General features: G+C 53.9%; 1 long non-coding RNA gene across 1 annotated transcript; it reads right to left on the bottom strand.

Annotated features, from left to right (window-relative positions):
* Positions 1–4,227: 4,227 nt before the first annotated feature.
* Positions 4,228–16,734, bottom strand: LOC125619329. The gene is made up of 3 exons (XR_007350811.1): positions 12,268–16,734; positions 11,520–11,599; positions 4,228–4,820 (listed from the first exon to the last, which is right to left on the bottom strand). It is a non-coding gene; the product is annotated as an uncharacterized LOC125619329 (long non-coding RNA).
* Positions 16,735–17,114: the final 380 nt, after the last annotated feature.

Genomic DNA, 17,114 nt, shown 5'->3' with positions numbered 1-17,114 from the left:
GGTTTATGGTCATCTGAGCTTCTGGGGCTGAACTACCCCCAAGAGGAGGCTGGAGTTTCATTTCCATGTGATCAGGCTAGACTGCAGGGAAGAAGAAAATGTGGAGATTAAGGACTGACTCCTTTAATGAAGAAAACGAATGTTTCATAGTTGATGTGCCACCCAGGCCTCTTGCAGTGAGTGGGTTTGTATTCAACTAAAACATTTAATTTTATTTATTTATTTATTGCAAAGGAAATTGGATCGTGGGAACATTAAAGGTGGAGGAGTGAAGCGCATAAAGCCGAACTCCCAGCAAGGCACAGCCTTGAGCAAGAGCTGCTCACAAGCCAAGGAGAAAAGCAGCTAATTAAAATGTGGCTCTCCCTGGTTTCCTGGATGTGCCTTCCAACTCCTTCCCTCACAGGATCTCCAAAAATGAAAAGGGAAACAAAACTCCCATCGGGCAGATGTCCTGGGGACTAGCCGCGTCCACAGCCCTCACCTGTTGTGTGCCAGCCTGGGAATGGGCTACTCATGTTTGCAGTGACACTTAGCCTGGCCCTGGTGGCAGAGCAGCTGGGGAAGGGCTTTTTGTCCAGGAAAGTAAAAGGACACCAGCCTAAAGGATGGGGACCCTGAGCCCCAGCCACATTCTCTCCTCAGAGCTAGACGTCTTGTCAGCTGCAATAGCTCTTCTTGTGCCAAGGGGAGCTTGGGAAGGCTGGAGAAGCCCTTCTGAGGGTGTGAGATCATTTGTTCAGGACTCCATGAAGACGAGGCAATGAAAGCATCCAGGCCCGTCAGCAGGAGAAGACCTGGAGACCAGAGTCCCTGGAGTCTGGGTGAGCCTGACGAGTCCTTGCATCTCACCAGGGGGACAAGAGGAAATGGTGGCACAGTGTGGCAGCTGCCCTCCATTCTCTCTCCTCACCCACCAGTCAATGGAGAATCCTTGGAGGGACTAGTGGGAAGTGGGTGGGCTGCAAGAAGGGAGGGCCCTGGAACTCTGAGTTGCTGTTTGGGGAGAACCAGCCAGGAGGGCAAAGGACTGCTACATGAGGAAAATTAAGAAACAAGTGCTGAGTCCCTGGGATTCTGAGTGGCTGTTTACAGCTGTTAGCTTACCCTGCCTAAGATAGTGCTTATTCTGCATCTGAATTTAGAGGTGATAATCTGGCCTGTGGATATCATTCATTGATTTAACAACAGTTGGGTGCTAAGCAGGCAGTGGGGCCAGCCTGCTGAGCCAAACAGACAGTGGTAGACAGTCATTCAGAGGAAAGGGGGAGGGCCGTGGGGATAGGGAAGAAGACCCGCCAAGTTAGGTGACCATGCTCCTGCTACAGATTTGAAGAGAAAGACATTGACCTTGCTTTGTGCAGCTCCAGGTCTGTACTTGTCAGCTGTGGGCAATCAGGGCTGGGCAGAGTGACAGTCTGACCATCAGACTTCAGACTTCACACGGTGTCCTTGGAAGACGTCACATCCCACACCCAGCAGGTCGCTCTGGCTTCTGGGGCATTGGATCATCCTGAGAGGCTGCTGGAGAGAAAGGAGGGCAGCTTTCTCCATTTCTCAAATGATGAATACCCTCGTCTCACCTCGTGGCTTTTACATGGGCAAGAGAGAAATGCGCATTAAGGAAAGAAATGACATTATATCCTCAGTGTGCTTGATGGGAAGTGGTAAGGGTAGGCGAGGGAAGTGTTCCCGGTGGTCAGCTGGGGACCCTGCTAGAGGTAGTGCTGGCAGCAGGCCTGGGAGGTGTCAGCACATGTCCCCACCACCCCCCTGAGCTGTCCACTGGATTCTCCCAGGGCCACCTTGGAGGTTGCAGCACATGCATCTTTAATTTTTTCAATTAACAACAATATAGAACAAATGGAGTGGAGTTTTAATTATTCATAATTCATTTAGGAATAAAATCTTTGTAAACTAAAGAAAGGGAAGGGCCATATTACCTTCTCTAGAAAAAAAAAAAAAAGGAAAGCAACAAAAGGGAGAAAAATCTCTCATGGAGCTGATCTTGCTCAGCTTTCCCCGTGGTCTGTGAGTTAAGAGACCAGAGAAATGGCAGGGAGTGGGGTGCTTCCTCAGTAGCCCAGCGGCTAATGCACTCTGTAACCCACAGACCATCACTGTCCCCTGCTGTATCCATATGAGTTATTCCTGACAAAAGTCTTGAACTGACCAAGGATACTGACACAGAGTCGTCCTGGATCCCATATATTGACAAGTATTGACAGAGAACCTTCAGGTTGTGCACGTGCTTGGGTACCAAGGCCCCCTGCCCACTGGAGCACACAGGAAGGTCACCCAGAGAGCACATGCACCTGAACATACACATGTGGCTATGCATATGTGTACATACGCATGCATCCACACACAGTCAAGAATAGTCTAGAATCCTAGGTTGGGAGAGGCAACTAGGGCATCTTTGAGGTCTACTTTTCTAATGTAAGGGTCCAAGTCTAGAGAGGGGGCAGCCAGGAAGGATATAGGAGTCAGAAAGTCCTGCTTCTGAATTGAGCTTTGATAAGGAGGGTTAAGATAAATGTGGGAAATAAGGGAAGGCATTCCATGTGGGGGAAGGGAGCAGAGCAGGAGGCTGTGGGGGAAGGGAGCAGAGCAGGAGGATGGGGGGGGGAGCAGAGCAGGAGGATGTGGGAGCAGAGCAGGAGGATGGGGGGGAGCAGAGCTGCAGCCCTAGCCCCTCTAGTCCTCATTTTTGATAGCTTCCCATTTGATAAGGATCAAAAAGAAATCAAGAAAGTCATCCCTATGTTTTAAAAATCAGTGAACGTATAGGGACAGTAAGGAAAGCAGCAGTGTGTGTGTGTGTGTCTTGTCTGTCCGTCTGTCCCGGGAGGAGCAGAATGATGCCTGGAGGTGGCTACCTTGAGAGGATGATGGCTCCGCTCCTGGCCTGCGGCTGGTGAGGAGAGACGGGGAGCTACTGCAGCCAGAGGGCAGGGGAGGCCCTCCTCAGTGGGATCAGCAAGGTGTGCAGGCTGGAGAGAGGAGGAGTTCCCTGCCCTCGCCTGGTTCCTGCCCCACCTTAGTTGCTGTGTTTTATTTCCATCTTTCTCTAACTTTCTGGAGATTTCTCAGGGGTGGCCCTGCCTGGCCCCTTACCCCTACAGCCCAGTCTCTGTCTCCGAGAGGTGCTGATGGCAGACAGTGCACCCTTCAGAGCCCAAGGAGACTGTCACACACTCCCCAGGCCCAGAGGTGGCTTCTGACCCACTAAGTGTGCAGAGCTGCTGGTCTCCCACCCACTCCTATCTACTGTTCCCCAAAAAGAAAAAAGTTGATGACCTGATTCTATAAAAGGAATAGGCCTGTGTGATAAGAGGAAGCCTGTTTTTCACAAATCCTTTAACCCACCATTTACAAATCAACCTAGAGTGTCTGCCAATAGTGGGAGAATCACGTTAAGTTTTATATGTTTTCAGACCTCACTTTGAGCCATTTGTTCAAACTACACAGCTCAGGTATGATGAGGAGCTTCAGCTTCGACAGTATCTATTCTGTGAAAATCATATAACTCTGAATTTTATCCAATAGGACTGATTAATCCCATATGGACTTGGTGAAAATTGGAGCAAAGCGATTTGAACTGTGTACAGCTAGCCACTCTATTTATTTTCGTTTCCTGTCAAAGCCAGAGGCCTCAGGTTTGACATGGCTTTCTGGATAGTACAGCCGGTCATGATGCGAACTTAAAACATTCATTAAACTGAACTAAAAACAGACACACAGGGAGCCTTGAAACACAGGCTTATCTTTTACCAAGTAAGGTCCGGGGAGCATGTGAAGAATGCTGTCTTCAGGTGCTGTGCTAAAATAGTTCTGGCACGACAGCTGGAAAAATCCAGCTCGGGACTCACTGTGTCACAGCCAGTGCCAGCAAGATCTTATTTTGCCTAAGTGCCTAGATGATAATCAGATGATTATTTTAATCAGAATTCTGTTCTCTTAAGGGTTCATAAAATTGTGCTAGCTTTAAAAACGGCCTGCAGGAGGACTCTCTGGCTCACCTATCACCCAGTGTCAGTGTGGCAGGGTGCCCGTGGGCCTGACAGCCTCCCCTTCACTCTCCTGTGCACAGAGGTGAAGCCTGAGCACTCATCCTACACGGAGCCATGCAGGAGCAATGCCCGGCCACCCGGGCTCCACTGCATGGGAAGATCTGCAAGTGTCCAGGAACACGCGGAGTGGGGGCCACCAGTGTTGTGGCCAAATTCTAACTAGTTCCTCAGAGCCAATATCCTAGAACAATTTACTGTCTTCATTAGATTTAATAATCTTACTCCAAAGACAACTTGCTGGTTGCATGAAAATAAATACTCTGCATTCACAGAACAGCTAAGGATTAAAATAAATGAGAAGAGACATGAAGGTACACACTAGAATTGTTGTGTGAGCATTCTCATCAGTAAACAGGGGACAGGACTTCGCCTATCACCTTCTAATTTCCAGGGGAAGCCACCGAGTCAAGAGAGCAGATTGAATGAGCACGTCCCATTTCACTGACTCAGAAACACCACCCAACTGTGGGCCTCAAAGTCAAATACAAGGAGGGACACCGTAGGAGCCAGCGCTCAGCCCCAGTGGGAGACCCCGAAGCAACGTGATCCACAGGGTACCTCAGCCTCTCAGCCACGGGCTTCAATCCAGAGGAGCCCAGAGAGCCGGCCTGGGCAGAGAAGGAGGCTGCCCAGCTCCCGCTGACCGTACATTGCATACACGTTGCCCTGTGTTGACAGAAGGCCTTGTCTGTGGACGCTCATGTCCTCGTGAGTCACAGTGAACCTGGAGATGATCTGAATGTCCACCTGCAGAAGGAAGGGCAGAATACGGTGCATCCACGCCGTGGAATTCCACGCAGCAACGGCAGTGCAGCAGCTGCCCAGCCTGCAGCAGAGATGGAGGCCGAGAGCCTCTGAGGAGCCTGGGTCAGGGGCTCCATTCACACCGGGCTCTCGTGGAGTCCGAGGTGAGCGCAGTGGCGTCTGACCAGGTGGGAGCAGGAAGGGAACTGCAAAGATGCCAGAGGCATCCTGGGGGGCCAAGCTCCGGGGTGGCAGGAAGATGGGAGCCAGGCTGCAGCGGGCAGGGAGGGAGGCCCAGTGAAGCAGGACGGCAGAGGGACTGGCAGGGCGCTCCTGATGCCATGCATTTCAGAACCCAGAGCGCTGTGTGGTGGAAGACCAGCCTCAGCGCAAGCGACAGACGGGGTTGACCGTGACATGCCGCGACTGCCGTTCACGGAGCGCAACAGTGCAGCACGGGACACCCAGTCTTGACAGGACCAGGGACCGTGGAGGGCGCGGCCAGGACCTGAACTGTGTATGTGCCCAGTGTCTCTATCACTGTAAGACTGTGCCAAAATAAAGACTCTAAAGATTCTCAGATTCTTGGCTTTCCAATAACAACTTAAAATAAAGACTTGCAGATCTACGGGGCATCTTCTCCTGGACCAGAGGACAAACATACATAGCTCCTTCCTGACGCCAAGAAATGGCCTTCCTGTCTCACAGCAACTTCCTTTGAAGAGTTAACTGCATTCAGTCTCACTCGCTGCTTTCTGTCCTCTCTAGTCCACACCTTCTGTTCTCCAAAGAGGCCATCTGAACCAGGCGCACTGGCTCACGCCTCTAATCCCAGCTACCGTGGCCACTGAGCATCAAAAGTTCAAGGCCAGCCTCAGAAATTTAGTGAGGCCCTGTCTCAAAATCAAAGTAAAAAGGGCTGGGGTGCCGCTCCTGGCAGAGCGCTTGCCCAGCGTGCGGGAGGTCGAGGTTCCACCCCGCAGCACAGGAAATGGGCACTCCGTAGCCTCTGCAGGGCTTGCTTCTCAGAGCCAACCTTGTGTGCAGTCCCGCAGCGTTGGGGCTCCCAGCGCTCTGACAGAAGCTGAAATGGAGCGCCAGGCGGGCTGTGAGTGTGTTCCTGTCAGTAGCCTCTTAGGTCACATGTGGCTGTGGGACCACCCCTGTAGGACGGGAACACGGCCACCGCACCAGGCCTTTCCTCTGTCCTGCACTCAGACCCTGTCCTGGCTGCGCTCTGTCTGTCCCAGAACCTGGTGTCCCCGGAGCCACAGAGCTGTGCTCTCCCGCACCACCCTCTGCCCCTCAGCCCACGTGCTCGAGCTCCTCTCCTCTGTGGGGGACGGGTGTGGACAGAACTGCATGTGGGAGCAGTTCCGAGAACTTTCTTCTCAGCATCCCTGCCCGCAGAGGTCCTCTACCCACGGCACGAGGCCATGAGACACACAGCACAGCAGGCTGGCGGGGCCCCTGCACACTGTCCTGCGCCACACTGCCGTCGAGACCCCAAGGCACCCACTCGGGGTGTGTGGACTCTGGAGCCCCCTGGCTTGCTGGCCCTAGAGGACAAAGAGGAGCCTGGACTTCTCCGGCAGGACACTGCCTCCTTGTCTACAGACAGCTGCTCCAGACACACGCACTGCGGGGGAACTGTGCACCCAGCGGGAGAGCCCGGGTGGAGGCCATGAGGGGAGCCCTAGGCCCTCACTGCTTCTGCTCTGTAAGGTCCCTGGTAAAGCCACCTGGGCCGGAGTCTCCGGGGTGCAGACGGTTGAATTGTAGATCTGATTTCATTGGCAGGTACAGAAGTTCTTCTTAGTGTCTACTTACTCTCGTCTTCTCCTGCCCCTCATTTCCGCCTCTCACCACCCTCCTCCCCACACTTCCGGATCCGATCTGCCCTTCTCATCTACTTTCTGCAGCGGAATCTCAGGGTTTTGATTAGAATATCCCTCTTCCTGACACTTGTGTTGAGGGTGAACACTGCTTCTCCTGAGGTCTGAGCTGCGCCCCACGACTTTATGTCGTGTTCTCACACTCACATGTTCATGTATTTCATACTTACTCTCCTATTTTCCCTTATGACTTCTGTAGCTTATTTACTGCTTAATTTTCAAATATTTGGAGATTCGCCAGTTACCATTCAGAATTTAATTTCTACTTCAATTCCATTTAAGTCAGAGAATGTGCTCTGCATGATTTCAGTCCTTCGAGATGTTTAGCAACTTGACTCGCGGCCCAGTTCATGGCCTAGTTTGGTGAGTAGTTTAAGTGCTTGGAAAAATAGTGCACTCTGTAATTGCTGAGCCTGGTGCTCTATAAATGCCAATGAGATGAGGCTGGTAAAGAATATCATTCAAGTCCATCCTCTGCCCACTGATAGCTTCATCTGCTTCATTTACAAATTTCAGGAGAGGAGTTCAAATCTCCAGCTGTGATTATGCTTCAGTCTTCTCCCTTTTTCTTCTGTTGGATTTTGTGTTAAGTATTTTGAACCTGTTATTAGAAGAATTTGCATTTGGAGTGATTATGTTTTGTGATGGATTGACTCTGGTTGCTATTAAATGTTTTCTCTATTCTTGGTAATTCTTAGTGACTGGAAGGTCTTGCTCTGATGCCAGTATAGCTACATTGGTTTTCTTGGTTTTCTAATCCTTTTATTTCCAAACTTTTCCCATCTTTGGGCTTAGATTGTCAACAAGATAGATTATAAAACAAGACCTTGTTTTATAAGTGCCTGTTCTGTGGGACCCATGTTTAAACACAGCCTGACACACCTGCACTTCAGCTGGTGCTACCTCACATCGCATGTCACGTGGTTCCTGGAAGGGTGGACCTACGCCTCCCGCCTGGCTGTTTGCTTCTGTCCCACATTTCGTGGCTTCTGTATCATTTTTAGTCTCCCTGTTTATCCGTCCCTTGGCTTTCCCCCTGTGGTTACTGCCTGGTGACGGCTGAGTGCCCTCAGCAGCCCTCACTCCCTCCTGTCACACCCCTTGGTCTCTGTGCCTGCACTCTGCATTCGATGCGTTGCTCTGTGTTTGCTTTCAACAGCGGCATCTTCTAGAGAAAAGGGTTGGAGCTGGACGTGCTCGTCCACGGCTCACTGCCGCGCTCCTGCCCTCCACGCGGCTCTCGTCTTCCGTGAAGGACAGTCACCCTGCGTTCACAGGACGGGCTCGCGCCTCGCCTCCTCTGGTGGCCGCTTTCCTAGGTGACACACTCGCCTCCTCTGGGCTCCTGGCGGGCTGCCCAGGCCTCCCATGACCTCCCTGGTGGCCCACGGGTCCCCAGCACCTGCTGTCCCCCTCTGAGGCTGCTCTTAGGTCCCTGGGTCTTCGGAGGTCTGACCACGATGTGCTGTCTGCTGCTCACCGAGTTTCTTACTTTTTGGTTTGAAATCTTGGCCGGCTGGGAAGACGTCGTGGCTGTGGTTATGTGTCTGTTTCCCACTTATGGGGTGCTGTCACGAGCATCCTGGGCCACTTGTCTTCTCACCGGGATGTCTGCTCTGTGTTGGGTTCTGCTAAAAGGACAGCGTCCTGCGCCCTGAGGTGTGGTCCAGTTCTGAAGATCCCACGGCCCCTTGCTGCTGCCCTTCTGTCTCTTCCCCAGCTGTTAGTGCCGCCACCGGGTCTGCGTGGGAGGCCTGGGGGTGAGAGCACTTTTGTGTCCACAGAAAATCTGAGCTTGTATCAAAGTTCCCAAACAGGGTTGGTGGGACGGCAGGGAGGCTGCTTGGGTCCTCCGGTGTCAGTGCCCCCTCCGCTGTTTTCCTTTGCCAACGACAGACTTGCCACCGGGTCGGCCCCTGATCCTCCGGCTACCCCCAGAGACACAGGGATCCTGACCTGTGGTAACAGGGGAGACCTGCGTTGGGCAGTGCCTTCAGACACACCTTCTACGACTCGTGGATGGCTCCAGTGCAGATACGATTTGTGGTGCATCTGCTGATTCCTCACACTACAGGGGACAGCTGCCTTTCCCCTTCGACAACCCAACCAGAAGGGTGCCGGCCACTTGGCCACTCCGCCCTCCCTGGGCATCCTGGTCAGCCGTGCTTCCTCTCAGGTCAGCCCCTTCTCCCTGCTGTGGACTCCGCCCCTGTCTCCAGGGCCAGCGCCTGGCCTCTGCTCTCTGCCCCCGGCTCCCTGGCCGCACTTGCTCCCCAGCATGGCTTGGCTCACTCTCCTCCATCTGTCAGTGATCCCAAACCTATTTCTTGCCTAAGCTCCAGGGACCACATAATAGCTTTAAGCCTTTTTGAAATGTGGGATAGCTTTTGGGATTAGGGTCTTTAAAGAACAAAGAACAAATGACTTCAGGTTCTCAGAATGGAAAACAGTGAAATTTCAGGGCAGGAATGTTTATTTTAAAAGAAAAAGGGGGCTGCAGCTGGAGCTCGAGGCAGTGCACTGGCCAAGCACGGGGAGGCCCTGGGTTCCATCCTCAGCACCACATAAAAAAGTGAATAAATAAATAGAGTTATTTAAAAAAGAAAAAGAACACATACTAGTTGGTGACCACGTTCAACATGTCACTACAATCTGCAGCCCAAGGAAGAACTTAAAGCCTCATACAGATTCTTCCATCATCACGATTTACAAATGTAATTTTCATTCAAGGACAAAAATCATAGTTTCATAGATGAAAAAGTGAATCTTAAAGTGGTTAAGATATCTTCACAAATGACATTAAAAAATCCTTGTTGAGAATCAGAGTTGGCCTGTGGAATGACATATGCCATGGCAGTTCTTTGACCATGGTGATACCCTTTGGTTTACTCACCACTTAGGAAAAATCATTGTGAGCACAAAGCTGCATTTTTATTAGGCCAGAGACGCATTTCCTGCATTGCCTGCACCTACACCTGATGTCTGATGTCTCCGCAAAGGAACTGTCGCGGTCCTGTTGTCTTCCGTGGAGCTCCAAACAGGTTCCCATTCTATCCACAAAGTGTTCCTGGCCCTCTTGCCGATTAGAATCGCCAAACACTCGGCATTTCATCACATCGGTGTGGATCATAGGTGTTTATTAAAATGAAGTGCACGCCCACCCCAACTTTCTAAAGGGTCACAGTCTACGTATTTTCCCAGTAGAAATCCCAAGGCAGGTCTTGCCCCTCTCACACTTGCAGCCATCTAGGTGAGCAGAATGCCCTGGTTAAGGGCAGTGCCTGTCAGGCAAGGGAGCCTCAGTCCCTGGACCTGGCGAGCACAGCCAGAGCTTCTGCAGCCACCGCTCCACAGTGACACAAAACACTTAACACCTAACAAATACTGGCCTGGAGCGCTCCAGGCCCTGAGCCTGCACGTCGGAGACCACGGCGTTCACGATGCCTGGGAGTCTCAGAAGAGCCAGCCACATCTGAAGCTCACCTTGAAATACCTGGGCCTAGCTAGCCTGGCAGTCTGCACGCGTCACTCAGCCTGAGGTGCGCCCAGACCAGACCGTTGCCTTGGTAACCCCCACTCCAGGGATGGTCCCCGGCATTCTGTCAGGAGGGCTGTCCTCCAGAGACTGCCAGCTGGGACCCTCACCAGAGCCCTTGTGGTTAAAGTGCTGAGCGTGAGCAGTGGGCTCCACGGCAAGGTCAGGCTTGCTGCCTGATGGGTGCTGAACAAGGGTCACCCTGAGGGTACACGAGGTGCCTAAGTCTCAGTGACCTCTCCCACCCTTTCTTGGAAGCTTGTAACCCAGAAGCCCTGTCTCCTGCTTCCTCCAGAGCCAGGCTTGAGGTGTGGGTCTTTCTTGCTGTGGGGGGCAGACGCCATGGCAGAGCAGCGGGTCTCCCGACGACAGGGGTAAGACCAGCAAGCCCTGACCCCAGCATGCTGCAGAGTCGGTCTGAGTGAACCTGCGCCCAGGGTGCTCTTCAGCACCTCCAGCCGACAGGGCTGCAGTGTGACTGAGCTCTCAGAGGAACTCACACTCACGGTTTTCTGCATGCGCCGTCCCCGAGTTTATTCAGCCATCTGACTTGAGATTTGCATTCGTTATAATCCAGCAACTCCAGCAGCTGCCAGTGTTTCTGGAAGGACCCCAATGGCTGCACCATCTCGAGTCTGTTGCATGGGCATCTCGGGAGCCGGGGCCCATCCAGAATCCCTGCAGTGGGAGCTCCTCTGGCCTGCAGCTTCGCTGATCCCGCCCCCCCCCCCCCGGGCCCCGTCGGGGATAGGCTGTGGCCCGAGTGTGTTTTATGAACTGAAAAAGCTTCTAGCAGTCAGCACAGTGCAGGGCCCTGACTAGGGACTCCAGGGGACGCTGCAGCCTTGGTCGCCCACATAAACCATGGCTGGAAACATCACAAAGGAAAGACCAGCAGAAGGAGCTCAGACAGCCCCCATCTTACACCTGGGAATTCACGGATGTTCTGAACTAAGGGTAGCGTGCAGAGAAACACTGGCTTCAAAACAGCCCCTTAATAAGGACGCATTAGAGAAACCGGCGACCCCCAAGTCATTCAGATGCACAAGCGACTCTGGATTCCCTGCAGGGCCTGGCTCCCGGGGCCCACGCCACCCGCCCACGCCTGCTGTTTCCTCCTGGTCCAGGTCATGACTGCCCTGGTCCCCTCCTGCTCAGGCCCTTGCTTCACAGCACTGAGAGTAAAACTCTGCGGCTGAAGGCCCCTGAGCAGTCGGCCTAAGTTCACTGGTGGAAGCCAGAGGTGGGGCCGGGCAGAGGATCAGCACTCACCTCCAGAACCAGATCCAGGGAAACCCAGTCAGGACACAGGGCTGTGGGCAGGAGCAGTTTAACAGGGAAAACTTCTGCATCTGTTTTTGGTTAAAAGCAAGAGAAAGGAATTCCGATTCACTTGGGCTCCATAAAGAGGAGATACTGGGAGGCCCCTTCTCCCCACTGCACCCAGGTCGAGCCCAACAGGTAGGTGAGCCTCAGGAAGAGAAGAGCCCACTGGAGGTTCTCCAGGGCCCCAGAGCAGCGCTCTCTTCTTCCTCTGGACCCGCTCGAGCCTCAGACCCTGATATGACCAGCGTGGCCCTGCCAGCGAGGTCACCTGCCTGCCCCTGTACCTGAGACTGGCCGTGTCCTGTGCCATGGCTGCAGCACTGGGAGGGGAGGTGGGCACCCCTGCAGACCAGCAGGTAGAATCGTTCCTGAAGCAGAACCAGCACCGATTCACTACCAAACCACCCGCCCATCCTCAGACAGATCTGATTAAGAAAGATAGTGGGCTGGGCTGGGCTCAGCGCATGTGTGAGGCGCTGGGCTCGATCCTCGGCACCACATAAAAATAAATTTAAAAAAATAAAGATATCATGTCCATCTACAGCTAAAAAATACTTTAAAAAGAAAGAAAAATAATAGAAATAAAAAATATTTTAAAAAAAGAAAAATGTCCATCTACAACTAAAAAATATTTTAAAAAGAAAGAAAAATTGGCTATAAACCTCCTATTGAAATTAGTGAGGAGAGGCATCACCATTATGAATTCTAGACAGAAACGAGTGGTGCGTGCTCTTGAATCTCAGCAGTCCAAGTCAAGTCCTTTAGTTCATTTTTAAACACTGAAGGAGGATCAAAAGGAAGGAGAAATGTTACTAAGAGCTCTTCATGAATTTTAAGAACAGATATTGGGTTTTATAATGTCCCGGTAGGAAACTGCTATAAAGTCGCTGAAATGGTGACTTAACGCAAATTCAGTTCCGCAAGTCCTTGTAACGTCCTTCTAGTCTCTGCAAACACGTAGAGATCACAGGTCGGTGACTCTGTCCCCATCCGAGGAGCTCAGGGCAGCACAGTAAGGAGAACACTACAAGATCCAAGGGCCACAGAGACCTAGATGAATGTCCTGGGTCACAGAAAGGGGACAGGCTGCCAGTGACTGGCAGACCCAGAGGGTTCAACCCTGAGCAGAGCCTGAAACACTGGTCCACAGGGAGCACGGCGGCTTTCCTGACCCTGCTCTCCCTCCGTCTCCTCCTCAGCTCCATCCAGACCCCCGCGGGAGCTCCAGGGCGTAAGGCCGCAAGGCAAGAGCTTGAACGCCACATTGCGTCCCTCCCTCCCTCTGGAGGCGAAGAGTACTCCCCAGCCCAGTGGACACTCGGCCGTGACAAGGCCCGGCACCACACACGGCATCTAAAGTGGCACCACGGGACTTCGTCTGCAGACGTCGGGAACTGAACATGGGCCTGAAGGCTGTTGGAAGTGCTCTCGCCTGAGGAAGGTAAAAGTTAGAGCCTCTGAGCCGTAGAGAAATCACGTCAATCCCCAACGAGTGCAGGCATCCTGGAAGTCCAGGGACCCCCGCAGGGTGGGTGCTGTCAGTACAGTGGACGTCACCCTCGATACTTCATGCTTGTCACTGCTAGCAGGAGTCTGCCAAAGAGCCGGTCAGAGCGACTTGAGCACCACGCCCCTATTTCCACCCCGACCTTCCTCCCGTGGTGCTGTCTCGGGCCTGGGAACTGCCGCTGATCCTGTGAGTCATGGACTCTGACGACTCAGTGCTCAGGAGATGGCAGAGGACTCTGTACTCCCGACTTGGCAGCTTCACGCTCTCACTCACTGTGATTCGTACATTCCACATTTACAACTTGGTTCTGTGAGGAGTGTTAAGAAACTTGACTTATTTATACCTTTTAAATCTTCAATGTTCCGTCAAGGTTAAGATAAAGACTAGGAGAGGTCGGAAACAGAATGCAGGTTCTCTCCCACGCTCTCTCCTCCCGCCCCCCTCCCCTTCATTCAGGGCCCACTGGGCATCAGCCATGACAACGTGAAGATGCAGGTGCCAGAGGAAAGCCTCGCCAGGCTCGGCCGTCTTGGAGGGTGTGTGGCACGTGTTTTGGAGTCCTGCGAGGCTGTCTGGGACTGGTGGTCAGGGGCACAGGTGGGGGAGGCCTGTGTCTGAGAGACCAGGACCACAGCCGTCTCTTCTCCTGGTTCTGAAGCTCCTTCTGGCACCCTGACCACTCCACGGCACCCAAGCTCCTGAGGGCAGGAAGCCACTCAGGGTGCCCACAGCAGTGGACTTCTGCTATGTTCACCCTCAATGGAGGAGTCCTGGCCTGATTCCCCAGAGGACTTGCACCCGAAGAGCTGCCTCTGATTCAGGACAGGACAAGCCCCTAATATTAGGAAGTCAAAGCTGACTGAGTGAGTGGGAGGAGGAGAGCAGAGAGGAGCCTGCTAACTGAGGTTGGAACGTCGGCTGGGGCGGGAGAAAGCCAGAAGAGTAAAGCCACTGACGGCCGGACCCAAATCCCTTCAGGCCACTGTGCCTGACCTGGTGCCACCATGGTGACACGAGACAAGTGATGTCCAGACCTTGGTGACACGCAGGGGTGCTTGCTGCTCCAGCTCTGGAGCATCAGGCAGGGCTGGTCCTGGCTAGGCCAGCTGGGCAGGGGCAGGCTGCCCACTGGTCTACAGAGAGGTGACATGGGCCCACCACAGGTGGCTTGTCCTGTGGCAGGCCTTCCTAGCATGTTCCTTGCTGGGCAAAAGCAGAGGGCCAGTGCCACCAGTCCAATAGCCAGCACTCCACAAGACACCAAGTAGAAACAGGAGCTCAGTCCTGGAGCAGAGCACGAGGCACGTGCTGCCCGCCTGACCCCAGGCCCTGCAGAAGTGTCAGTGAGGGTGCCGGGAGGGACGTTAAAGCCGACCCCACCTCCGGTACTAAAGGCAGTGGACACCTAGTGCTCACTGTTGCTGCTGTAGCAAGTTAGCATCCGTCTAGCAACAGAGACAGCACAAATGTACTGTCCCCGTCTGCAGTCAGCTCTTGGACTGGCCTCATGGGTTTCCTGCTCTGGTTTCACGGATTGAAATACGGAGCCAGTCGGCTGGTTCTCGGCAGGATGCTCACTCAGGCTGTGGTGGTGGGAGAGGCTCTGTGTGCTCCCTGTCCATCAGCTGGGGCTCCTTCTCAGCATGAGGGACACCACGTGTTCTGGCCCCTCCACCTTCAAAGCCAGCAGAGTGGGCTGGGCTCTCGGCCCCAGCTCTTGCTGACCCCCTGCCTCGCTTCTGTCGCTTCCAGCCAGGAAACTTCTCTGCCCTCAAGGCTCATGTGGTCGGACGGGGCCCTCTAGGTAGTCCAGGATAACTGCCTATTTTAAGGTGCCCGATCTTGATTATACCAAGGTCATCCCTCACCCAACACAACACTCATGAAATCCAGGAATTTGGGTATGGACATTGGGGGCCATTTGCTCACCACGCCTGGATCCCAAGGACCACCATCAGCCCTTCCTGCCAGCAGCCTGTGACATTGTGATACTGGTGACCCCACTGTCCAGCCCCATGTGGAACTTCTCAGCTGCCAGCAGCTTGTCAGCCACGTGTGCTGCTGGGCTTGGGCACACACAATGATGTCCCTTAGGGAGCGTCTGCTGACTACTCTTGGCCACAGGATGGGAGGTTACCCTTGAGCCTCCTGCCCCCAGAGCTGGACACGGCTCAGTTCTGTTGCTGGGGCCACCTCGCTCACGGCAGCCAAGAGTCGCTGATGTGACACACCTGTGGCGAAGACCTGGGCAGAGCTCAGTGCCAGTGAAGACACGGCATCCAGCTTCTGACGACCGTGGGCTTGGGGAACGGGAGGTGACGACGGCAGCAACGGAGCGGGTGGAAGTTCATGCCGTCACAGGCTCTTGGCCCACACTGTGCAGGCAGAGCTGGGGAGCTGTGCTTCGCGTCCGGCCTTTTCCTGTGGTCAGTCAGTCTGCGTGCTGCTGCTCTGCTGGCTTGTCAGCCCCTGCTCCATTCTTGGTGCCACCGTGGGAGCAGCCTGTGCCATGTCACCAGCCCACCAGGGGCCGGTGCGGCTCAGCTGGTGGTGGGCACGGGAGCCTGGGGGGCACGGGACGATCCTCGCACTGAATGTCCACCGTCAGCCATCAGGTGGCCCAAGCCACACCTCTCCCACCCAGAGCCCTGCCAAGTGCCCCATGTCCACAACTCTTCACCTCTGTCCAGCGGGGCTTGAGTCTACCCTGCAAGCTAGAGGGGGAACGTCAGCACCTACATCCAGCAGGTCTCCACCAACCGCTTCCACGACGTCTTCCTCCTGTTCCCAGGAGAGACGCGCCCGGTCCCACGTAGCACCAGAGCACGAGCCTGCACCAGCAGCCGACCCCACGCCCTCTGCAGGTAGGATGCGGATGGAAGCCTGCGTTAGTTAGTGGAGAGATGGGGGTGCTCTAGGTGAGGAGCCGCAGGAGTGGCCAGCCCCAGAGAAGGGGTGCAGCTGGTCTCTGCAGCCACACAGGCTCCAGGGAAGGAGACCACCTCTATCGGGACCATGGCACTGCCTTGGGTCTTCTCTGTTCCCAGGAAAGACTGAGCCCTTCCTCCTCCTCTTCAGTGGGCCTTGGGACCCCAAGACTCTGCACCAGTCCCCTCCCCGGGCCCCCTCCCCGTGCTGGTCCTTTCCTGTGGCTCCGTGACCTGTGGCAGGAGCTCCTCGTCTCTGTCTTTGCTCCCCGTGAGCAGCACCACACTCCTCCACCTCCATGGAGGAGAACACCCTCTGCCCCTGGCACCTGCCGGTCACTTCTGCTTTGATACCGAGCGCTTTCCGCCAAAGCCGGCACCTGCTGCTCACACTCAAGGCTGGGAGGCCACTCCCGTGAGAGTGTGCTGTTCCGTGTCTCGGACAGCACATGAGGCCTCAGGAGCCCAGGAGGAGCTAGGTGCCCAGGTCTGGACCGGCTCCCCTCTGTCAGGCTGTCCCACCGTCCTGATGGCCACCATGCAGGGCCTGGCTCAGGCCACCTGGAGGTGTGGTGTGCTGGAGAGTGCCGGTCCTGATGCCCACACTTCCTTTCTGCAGAGACGGAGGCTGTGCAGACACTCATCCCAGGAGCACTGCCATGGCTCATTCTATGGCCGTGCTGGGTCTCAGAGGAGCAGGCTTGGTGAGTTTGCTCAGGACTTAATAGCTCTAATCACTTAATGCACCAAGCATTCTTGCTCCAAGAAAGGGAAGTTTCTTGTTAAGAAAACAAGCATTACAATTGGTTGGCAGGCCGCAGCTGGAATCAGTTATGAAAGGTCGTGTAAACAGGCACATGTTTTCGTAAGGCCTTTTAAAATGCAAAATGCCTATACATAGTAAAGTAATCCTGTGGTGATACCGCTGCATGCGGGTCTTGTACACGTCCGTTTAATGTAGAAGAGATTACACTAATTCAGGCTGAAAGTCAATTAACTGCACACTAATCTCCTGCTGAAAGCTCCCAAGTAGGATTCAATCTGTTACATGTCAACCTAGATTTTTTGCAGTCACTGAAATACACTTGGATTAAAAAAATAGGC

Source organism: Marmota marmota, unplaced genomic scaffold (assembly GCF_001458135.2).
Source record: "Marmota marmota marmota unplaced genomic scaffold, marMar, whole genome shotgun sequence".
In the NCBI taxonomy this organism is placed as follows: Eukaryota; Metazoa; Chordata; class Mammalia; order Rodentia; family Sciuridae; genus Marmota; species Marmota marmota.
Note: the sequence above shows the minus strand (reverse complement) of the source record. Positions and strands in the feature narration are given on the sequence as shown.